General features: G+C 35.5%; 1 long non-coding RNA gene across 1 annotated transcript; it reads right to left on the bottom strand.

Annotated features, from left to right (window-relative positions):
* Positions 843–2624, bottom strand: LOC109711694. Its single transcript, XR_002216663.1, has 2 exons — positions 2426–2624; positions 843–1164 (listed from the first exon to the last, which is right to left on the bottom strand). It is a non-coding gene; the product is annotated as an uncharacterized LOC109711694 (long non-coding RNA).

Genomic DNA, 11529 nt, shown 5'->3' with positions numbered 1-11529 from the left:
AATTATGTTCTCTTCAGTGTATTAACTTTTTGAATCTCTAATACAAAAATATAGTATAGCTTGATCAAATCCTATGATTGCTTAAACTAGTTAACAGGGCTCCTGTTGCGAATGTCGAGGTATTTCGGCATTTGAACGGGTAGTGTCTCCATATTCGGTTCGAGTTTTTTATTGCACACGTAAACAAAGACTTTAGGGTTCGGATTTGGGTTTGTAGTGGTGTAATGTGGTATGGTTTTCGGTGTAGGTGGGGGTTGTGTCTGTGTTTGATTTCGAGTTCGTTGTCTTGCGTCATATTATTGGATCATATCTGCTAGATCACCACCTTTGGTTTCTCCTGAAACGCAATCCACTGTCCGCTTGCCATTTCGGTAAAGAACAACCGCCGTTTTTTTTTTATTAGCCACAGGACAGGCTCCTTTGCGGTCGGTGGGTTTGGGTGCGCCACGGGATCAAAACTGCTGTATTTTCTTTGTGACTGAAAGCTGTTACAAGCTACTCTGAAAAGCATAAGAAACATGAAAGCAGATTCTTGTATGCTATCTTCTCCATCACATCGAAGCCCGGTGATCAGTTTGATCCGGCCGAGGCTTCCGTGGAAGATGCAGGTGGAGTAGAGAAGCCCGTAAAAGCTCGAGTGCGTAAAAATTCTTGTAACAGCTTTAGGCTTGCTCTTAAGAGTGGTACTGCAATCATTTCCAGCTTTTCGCTGCAGCTGGAATACTGTAGGACGAATGACTTCTGCTTCTTGACTAGAAAAGCTGCTCCAAAAGAAAAATCAAAGAGCTGCAACCAACTCCAAACATTGGATAGCATTTGCAAGAGATTTTAGAGCCGTACAATTTTTTCCCTCTTATGGAGGTTAAAAAAAGGCTCCCAAACACATAACTGAACCCATTGAATTTATCCACCAGTTTCAAGCAAATAATCAAGTTTGGCCGGTTACACGATCGCAGAATTAAAATAAGCAGATGGGTCTTTAGTAACTAATTGATGTCAGCGACATGATCAGCAGGCGGTTTGCTGCTGTTGGTTGGTGACATTCCAAAGGATCTCAATGGCCTCCGCGACCTTCGCTTTTAGGGCTTCCGATGACTCCGGCAGATGCAGCACCTTCCTCTGGTCCATTTCTAGCAGCATCCCTCTCTGCTTGATCTATATTGTCTGAAATTCTGAATAGGCTTGTCATTAAGGGTGATCAAAATATCAATCATTTAATCTTTACATAAATATTACCCTCAAATCAGGATAATAAGGCATAAAATTCTTCATATCCTGTCAGAAAAGGATTACTGGCAGCAAAATTCAGCAACAGACATTGTTACAATGTAGAGCTGACAGTATACCTATCGGAGTCCTAAACAATCAACCAAGGATGAGCAGAACGAGTTATACACCTTCTCTTCATCTTCTTACTTTTGAATGACAGAGCAGATGCCATGCATTCTGTTTCTATTTCCTTGTTTCTTCTTTCTCTTCTATTCTCTGATAGCTATTCCTCTCTCTCTCTCTCTCTCTCTCTCTCTCTCTCTCTCTCTCTCTCTCATCTCCTCTTCTTCGATTCCTCAATTTGTAGGGCAAACAAGTCGACTGCCATTCTCCCTGGTAGGTAACTGAAATCTTATTCGACAACGAGTCCTACGCAGTTTAACTGTCAAGTCCCAACAGTCTAATGCAGGGCAAAGAAGGAACTATCCATAGGTAGATAAGGTATACCGATTATAAAAAGTATACGCTAACATTTAGATATACAATCATTATATATGAATAACTAAGGTTTCTTCGGCCTTCTTTAGATGTCGGAATATGCCATTCGTTTTCTTATGTAATTGAGAGGTGCATGTTTGATTTTTTGCTTATTGAAAGGAATAGCATATTTCACCGACGTGGTGATTTATCTTATTCCAAAAAATTGATTCGAAGGCCAAATATGCTATTCCACTCTAAACATTTAGTTACTCTCTGACAGTTTGATCACAAGTAAAAATTCTCATATACAGAATAAGAGATCATCAGATAACTTATTCCTGTAACCAAGCATTGCCCTTCTTCTTTTCCCCTTTGAATGGCTTCAGTTTGATCTCAAATATATACCGGATCCGAATAAAGCTAATATACGATCGAACATTCGAAAACAAATTGTGTGGGATTTAACCAATATGCGGCGGCATAAACTGCATTTTAGAACTACGAATCAGATTAAACTAGGAGAACAAAATTCACATTTCTGCATCTTAATTCAGATAACAATTCCTAACCATCCAAGCAGTAAACTCTAAACACCACAACCAAAACTAGGATTGAATCTGCAGCACATCACCAATTATCATTTTCTCAGGGAGAGTTTTAATCAGTTCAATCAGTTTCGATCCACAAACAACTACGAGATTTAGCACTCTAAAAAGAGAGAGAGAGAGATTCTCACCATCAGCGACGTCGCCGTAGTCGAAGCAAACCCTAACCCTAACCCTAACGGGCACGAGTTCCCCGACCCCGCCGAGGAGATCGTGGGGCGGCGAATCCGAAACCCTAGTATCCAGATCCAGGGCGGAAAACGACGCCGTTGTTGGCGGCGACCTCGCCCCCGCTCCGCCCCCTCCTCCGCCGCCGCCGCCGCCCCCCTCCTCTTCTTCTCCCTCTTCTTCCTCACTATAAGCTTGATTATCTTCGACAAGAAAATCATCAAAAAATACCTCTTTAATTCCGGGAAATTCCGGGAAATTGATCTCCCAAAGATCGAAGAATTAGGGTTTCTTTTTTCTTCTTTTTTTTTTTTCCCCCGATTTTTTTTTTAGATGGAGCTACGGAGGAGGAGATTTGTGGGTCAAATACTCAAATTGCTTCTTGGTGGAAACCATGCACATGGCCCCTCAACTATATGACGATTTGAATATGCCCCTCAACTTTTATTATTCTTTTGATTATGGGTTAATTGCATCATTACTCCCCAACCTTTGCCCTATTTTCATTTTGATCTCTTTTTTTTTTTTTTTTGGTCCTAAAAATCAATTTCTTAATTGCGTCGAGCACACTTACCACCGGATCGATCTTACTATGATGTAATCTATATGAATAGGCCGAATTTTATTAGAGTTGACATGAATTTTAAATGGCGTAATAACAATAAAATATAAAATTAGGGACCAAAAAGTAAACAAAAAAAATAAGTTGGAGGGAGTCAAAAGTAAATGGTAAAATAATCAAATGAATTGTTACATGTTATCGAACAGCAAAACAAAATAAATTTTAATTAAATTATAATTTAGTCAAAAGTAGAAAATTTTATTTATAAATGAAATGAATCGGACTTGAAAAAAGCTGGCCAAATTTGAACAGGAAACAAAATGCACAAATTTGTAAAAACAATCTTTTAAAAAAATAGAAATTAGGCCATAAATTTGGCCCAACATAATTAGAGATAATTGAAGAGTATAAAATTTGAGACCTTTGCTTATTTGCCTCTTAGTACTATTCAAAATTTTCAAATTTATTCTGTTTTAAATTAGAAATGGGGATATTTGAAGATATTTTTTTTGAAATCAATAAGAGTATTTTGGTCCTTGTGGAGTAAATAAGATATTTTGAAAGTTTTGAAAGGGCATATTAGATATTACTCTAAAATTAAAATATAAAAAGTTTAAAAAATTGTAGATCTTTAAAGAATTATTTATATAGAATTTTTGAAAAAATAAGAATCATTTGAACAAAATTTTAAAATCTAAAAAATTATGTAGATAAAAGTTTAAAAGTTAAAATTATATTTTAGAAAATTTAAAGAGAGAATGGGCTCCACTCCTAAGGGGCCTAGCCTCTTCGATTTCGGGTCGGGCGGGCCGGCCGGCAAAAAGTTTTAGGCTCAGCACGGCCCATCATTCCGGGCTTGGCCGAGCCGGCATGGACTCGTGGCGTGCCCAGTACAGATGTCAATGGATACAGATACCCAAAATTTTATCCGAATCTGAATTTGAATTGGACGGATTTGCCCGATGTGAAACAGATAAGGTTTGCAGAGCCGGATATGGATATAAAAAACGAAAATCTGACGAATTTGGATTTGGGTATAGATTTTGTCCCTGCCCGATCCTGATCCGAACCCGAATTGATTTTATATTATATAATATATATGAATGTTTGATGTTATATTTGCACTTATATTTTAAAAATTTATAGTTTAATATAATATGTTTTGAAATATGGTGAAGAGAAATAATTATTTCCGGTTTTAGTTTTCGTGTTTGGGTTCAAGTTTTGGATTTTTTCGGGTTCGTGTTTGGATATGAGTTTTTAAAACCCGTTGGATTCCGATTCGAGTTCGGGTTTTAGGTTCGGATTCAAGCTTTGAAAAAAGTCATCCCAAATCCAACCTGTTGACATCCCTAGTGCCCAGGCCGGGCCTAGAGTCATGCCGAGCCGGACAGCACGCGGGCTGCAGCCTAGCCTATTTTACATTCTCAGATGTGATCATACAAAGCAATCGTGAGATATTTTGATAGGTCGAAGACACAGGCTTAAATTAAATGAGACTAGAAATTCAGTAAAATTTGAACACAGAATCTTCTGCTCTAATACAATATATGTAATAAATATTTATTTTTAAGAACTTAACTATTTAGGGGACATGCTTTTTTAATGTCATATTCAATACCTGTCCTCTCTATTATTGAAATACTCCATATGAGTCTATGAATATGAGTCTATGAATAGTGCAAAATAATTGCTTACTGAAATCAGAAGCAAAAGTTGCTCAATCTTATGCTCAAAACACACACAAACCAAAAAAAGGGCCTCCCATCACATAATTAGGGTTTTGAATCCTTTTTTGGTGACCATAATGGGTATGTGTTGTACAACAATGTAAAAAAAAAAAAAAAAAAAAAGCCAACCACTCTTTTGATTGGCCAAAGTGAAGAGGTACCATCTCCTCCCAACAACAAAAAGTTGTAACACCAATGAATTCCTTGAGCCATATTACTCATCAAGAATAAATGTACAAAGACCCCTTTAAGTTTAGATATTTCTCAAAGGCTTACTTACTACTTTAGCCCTCAAACTTTGAGTCGTCTCGTCGCAAATGATATTTTGGTACACAAACTTTAATATATTGTAATTTATGGTTCAAACTTTTAAATTGCTGTAATTTAGTCGCAAAGTCTGATTGAGTGGACTAAATGATGAAATGATTGTGATGTGTTAATGATGGGGCATTACTGTGGTCGAGGGCATGGCAATATTAAGTGCCATAATACTTATTGCTTTTTTCAAACTACAAATTTTTTTAAAAAAACAATGCATTTTGCTATGTTTTAAGCTCTATAAAATCATGTGAAGGACATTTGTTTATGTTAGTTAATATACCCTTGTTTGAGAAGAAGAACTATCGAGCTACTTGATAAAGTTTATTGGATCTACTCGTCAAAATTAAAAATTAGAAATTTATTTACCAAAGCTTTCGAGTTTAAGAAATGTTCCTATACTTTTCCCTATCATAAAAGCATTATTGAACCATGTATATACGAATTGAGCTCATATATTTTTAAAAATATAAAGTCATTAGTGCGTGGGAGTTTTCGGCCTTTGGATAAAGATGCATATGACTAGAATAATAGTGGTATGTATATGTATAGTTGATCTCCTGTGCTTTTAAAAGTACCGGAGCATCAGTGCTGGTGACTTTTTAGCTGTCGGATTATCTTAAGCTCTGAGCAGCGCTAATAGAAGAGATTTTACAAGACACGCCATTACTCTATCGCACTAGTGCTGCACGAATTTCGAGACAATTTGACGACTAAAAAGTCACAAGCCCAGATGCTCCCGTGCTTTTGAACACACAAGAGCTTAACTCTCTCTCTCTCTCTCTCTCTCTAAAAAACCATGCCACCCTTTTCCATAATGAAAAGAGTGGCTCGAAATGGTCACATGGGAACACTAACACCTACCAATGGCTATTATTGGTAACAAAATTGTTGGCCAATCGAAATATCTAGAACTTTGATGGGACGTGATTCTCTTGGTGTTACATACATATGCAATGTATTTACAAAGATGATACTTTGTCGGTGGGATTCACATGTTCATTTCATGTCCAACTAACTGTTTGCATCCTTTTTACTGTACAAGGCAAATGATTCAAAAATTAAAAGTACCCGTTATAAATGATGAATTATGGTTTCTAGGGTTTCTAGAATTGGGCAAGTTGAAAGCTGATAAAATATATATATATATTACATGCAGTAAAAAAAATATGATGAATAAAAATATTCTGTTTGTTTCCATACGTATTATTATATTGCATGTATCACACCGAAAAATAGAGAAATATATCCCTATTATGTGCTTTCACTCGAACTCCAATTTGCCTAATAACGGTAGACGACTATCGGTATTTAATTATAGTCGGTACTTGAAATGATATTTTAAAATTTTCTCACAAGAGGTAAATGGTTACGGCATGACGAATATTAAAGGGTTTATTTGTATATCTTTATTATCGAGGAGCAATATATATTTAGAAAGGGCTCTGCACTTTAGCCTCCGGGGTACGTTAGTTTCTTCATTTTTCCTTTTCCTCATTTTTGATAGGATTTTGAGATTACGCGTTCATCATTTTCCTTTCAGAGAGTTCTTCTAAGAGCCGAAAATCCGTAGAAAGATGAGAATCCCTGAGATTATGTGAGATGCTTGAATTGCACCACTTGTAAATAAGAAATATTTCTAGTGATGTTCAAAAGTTTAATTGTGATTAGTTACAAATATAATCGGAGCATGAGTTGGATCCTAATTAACAAGAACTTTTTACTAAGTATCTCATATCACATGGAAATGGCCTTTATTTGCAAAGCAATATGGCCATCTAATTACCACAATTAAACCAAATATGTTGTAAAGTTACTAAATTCCCTTACTTATGTACTTTATGATAATCGATTTCGTTAGGATTAGAGGTATTAATCAAGCTAGTGTTACATCTAAAGTTAACCGACCACTCGATTATTTCTCTTTCTCTCTCTCTCTCTCTCTCTCTCTCTCTCTCTCTCTCTCTCTCTCTGCGAGTGATTCGTAATATTTTTTAGCTGATTTTCCTATTTTAGTGCATCATAATATAACTGTGTATAACTTGTACGTGCAAATTTAATCCGGCTCGAAACTAGATCTACTTAATACAATAACTATATATGTGGAATCATTGGTGCAGAGAATGTTCGCATGTTATAGCGCATAACCGCATCCTATCATGGCGACCCATATCCATCCAGGCCACAACATCTACCGTCCGATGAGCCGCTTGTCGAAGTTGTACCAAAGCACAGTACCATTACTGGAAATGTTAGGTTGTACTTATGCATATTGTTGTATTGAAACTTTGTGGACTATGTTTGTCTTGATTTTGAGGTATATATATGTATGTTATCCACTGAATAACAATACAAAAACCTAGACCAAAGTTTTGATGAATCATTTAATCCTAGACAAGCTAATTAAATTGGCCTACCAAACTTTTTAGTAGATCCAATTCCAACCAAAGATTTTTGGTCCTATCTTTTTTGGCACTTGCCATGCTATAATAAGTCCAAAACTACATCATTTTCCCTTTTTTTTTTTTTGATAACAAAATTGATTGCTATGTGTCTTCAAATTTATAATTTATTTATTTTGTCAAACATATGTGGAGACCACCCTCTTAACTTGGGTCATTTTGAAATAGGCTCGTTCACTTTTTAATTTATTAATAGTATTTTGTGCCACATTTGGCATCACTGTAGATAGAACAGAAATCCTACGTAATGAAGGATGTGGGTGGATTGTGACTCCACTACCGATAATATGGAAGAGTGTGAGGGCTTATATGTGATGGACATAGTTTAGACCAGTGATTTGAGCCTAAAGAGTTGTTAGCGCTAGAGGGCTGGATCGTTACCGTTGGTACCATAGCCGATTTACTAACCAGAAGTGGGAGATGAGCCTCGCGTTGTCTGGTGATCATGGACTATGTGTGTGATAGGATTGACAGCGATATCCGATAGTCCCAGATCAGATAATATAAGAGCTTGTGAGGGCATACATGATAGTCTCCCTATAAATAGGATCAAATATTTTGGGCTAGTGATTTAAGTCCAATGAGTTCCGAGTGCTTACTGTCTATCCATCTAATAGGTTTGTCCAGTAACATAAACAAAAGCTCAATCATCGTAACTTATTTTTGCTTCTTTGAGTCTTCGAAGAAGTTATCTTATAGCATTTCGTCGAGTTGCATTGCTAACTAGCGGGAAGAGTATGAAATTACATGTTAGCATACCAATCAAAAAGAATTTGCTTGGATAAAATCACTCAAATTAAAACAAAAGTGCTAAATAGTGGTAGACTAGTGATATGATGCCCAATACCCTATTTTGAAATCAGGATTCAAGCATTCACATGTGCTTAAATTTGGGGCTTGGCTCTTGAGCTTGGAAGTTTGGTTTTAGACGAGGTTTCTGAAAGATGGATCTTATGAATTAATACTGTAAAAAAAAGAGGTAAACTTCAAATATCACCCATGTGGTCAATAAAAGTGAGACACATCAAAGATTCAATCACTGCAATGTTGTAATCTACTTCTTTTTTCACAAGAGTATACTCACATTCATGAATCTTGTAAACAACCAAATAATTAAAATATGGTAGAAACAAGAAAATATGGTCCCTATCTCTAGTCCTATCTTTTCTCTTCATTAGCCTAGGTTGATTGTTTCTCAACAATGCCTATAGCTGTAAAGGGCAAATAATGGTCCCAACTTCAATGAACAACAATAACTCTCTCTCTCTAAAAACTCTCTCCATCTCTCTTACTATTCGATGTGACTCGAAATTGATAAGCGACTTCAGTTCAGGACTTTGACTTGCCAACAGTTTCGCGGTACAACTTTTGAAAATAAAATTGTGAAGGAAAAATAAATGTCTGTGGTAGATAGCGGAAGGCTTGGTACGGATCGGATTCAAAATCCGTTAAGAGTTTTCTTTTTCGTTTTTGCCCTAGAAGCGACAGATTGAAGTTGGTTGTACTTTCCGAACATTGTATTCTTTTTTTTCGTTTGATAGTGAAGTTCTCTCCTCTCTCGCCCGTGATTTTTTCCTGCAAAGAACTTTTCACGTAGATCTGTGTGTTCTCCTTTATTTTTGCTTGTGGTTTGATTATTTTGTGTTCACTATTTTTGTTTCCGTTTGTACGTTTGTCGTAATACTTACAGAGAGAGAGAGAGAGTCTTATTTACCATAATTATTTTATATGGAAATTCCAATATCCAAACAAAATCTTTCATAGTGCACAAAAGAGTACAATAATTAATTTTTCTAAAACAGTGTGCTAATATAAAATTACTATATTACTCTTTGAGTAAACTCTTTACTATCCACAATGGCATAACACGATTGGTTTGGAATTGCATTATATCTGATATATTATAATAATTGCCACAGACAATACTAATTTTATACATATTAGTTTTATGTAGAAATAACAACACCCAATTAAAGACTTTCAATGTTGCACAAAAAAGTATGAGTATATATTTTATTTTATTTTTTAAAAAAATAGCATATTACCTGCTTTATTTATTTTTTTAAAAATAAACTTAGTTGAAAATGTGAAATAATTAAATTTTGAACTTTGGATCTCTGGTACCGACCATCAACCCATTTGCCACTTGCGTTAGAGATGGTCAATAAGTAAAATTTTTTCGAGAATATCAGCTTATCATAAGATTATCATATTATATATATTTTATTAGAACATTGTTTTACTATCTTATAACATAACAAGAGTGATTTAGAATATACTATCTTATAACATAATATATATCTATACTACATATTATATATATGTAGTACTATAGCTATATATTACGTACAAAGAATTCTTTTTTTTTTCTTCATCTATAAATGAAAGTTCTAAGTCTACAACTAAAAACAAGTTGCACTCGTACATCCGAAATGTTCAAACAATTATTTTTCCGTAAAAAGAAGCGATACAACTAGTATGAAAAGTTGGCCGTCGGAAGGCCAGGTTGTAAGATTACAACTACCTAACAATGTTAAATTTTATAAGAAATTAAGATGGTATATTGCTTGCCATGATTTCGATTTTGATTTCGATTTCTATACCCGGATTCTTACTCTTGATTCGTCCTTATTCACGATCTGCAAAAGAGTACGACGTTTCAAGTCTAATTCCCTTATCCCTGGAGATAAAGCCTTCATAGAAATTTGAATTAGGGTTAGATCGAAATTTACGTATATTATATATTTATATATAACTTGATGTAATGATGTTAAATCACGTTCATTCATTAAGAACGTGTTCAGATACATCCTAACTGTTGGATGTACCGTATTTTTATAGATCGATTTAAATAGACCAACTGTATCTTTATAGATCATGTTAAATAAATCAAATGGGCCACATTCAACAAACAATTATTGCTTTCCCCCTCTCTCTCTCTCTCTCTCTCTCTCAAAAGCTTCCTATCTCTTTGTCAAGTTGACAAGGATAGAGTATTATCAAGTGGGTGGGAGGGGCCAATCAAAGGATGCATAAATGCATATGCTAGATGGTAATGAGGCCTCAAGAAGAAGGAATCCTTAAAAGAGGAATGTGACTCTAACAACTAGAGGAGTTATTGTTGTTGCATGCACCCGGTGCACCCCGCACCACAAGTTGCATCGCCAGAACGCATAAAAGTTTGTGTATCAAAAAGTCGTAAAAAGTATGGAGACATGTTTCTTACGAATTGATCAGCTAGCCACTACAACAAAAACGGTCTATAGCAACACTTTTAAATGTAGGTACATGTCAAAAAAGTGCTGCTAGCTAAAATTACCGACACTTTTAAAAAGTGTTGCTATATGTGGGGTCGCTAGGTATGTAGTGACAGTTAAAAGAGTGTCGCTATAACCTAAAAGAGTGCTGCTAATTTACCAACACTTATTTAAGCATTTAGCAACCGCCGAAACTCTATCTCGTTGGCTGCGGTGGCGGAGAAGGACGACAGTAAAGGCTCTTCGTCTAGAATTTCAGTGGATTGAGTGAAGAGAGAAGAAAAGATGGTAATTGATTTTTTTTTTTTCTTTTCTGTTTGTAATCGAGCCAAATGGACTGAGTGTGGTGGGTTGAGTAGAGTAATCTTTTATTTTTGGTAGGATTGGGCTTTATATTTAGGCATTAGTAGATGTGTTTTTAAGTTTTAGCATAAATGAGACACTTACTCAAAAATGTCCCAAACATGTGTCTCTATAACCTAATTCTGTTGTAGTGAGCGTGCATGTCAGTGCATGATGATCAGATTTAATAAATTTATCTAACAATAGTATTTTTTTCCTTAAATGATGCCAGTAAGATATATTCTTTTGTTTAAGAATTAGAAGTTGATATTTCTATAACTCTACCGCGCGAGTTTCCTCCCTAGGAACTCGAATCTATGACCTTATATGATCCATCAATATGCTTCAATGTTGAGAGGCGAACAAGTCAAGACCCATAACCTGAGAAGACAAAAA

The sequence above is a fragment of the Ananas comosus genome, linkage group 6 (genome assembly GCF_001540865.1).
Source record: "Ananas comosus cultivar F153 linkage group 6, ASM154086v1, whole genome shotgun sequence".
Taxonomy (NCBI): domain Eukaryota; kingdom Viridiplantae; phylum Streptophyta; class Magnoliopsida; order Poales; family Bromeliaceae; genus Ananas; species Ananas comosus.
This window is presented reverse-complemented; position numbering and strand designations above follow the sequence as displayed.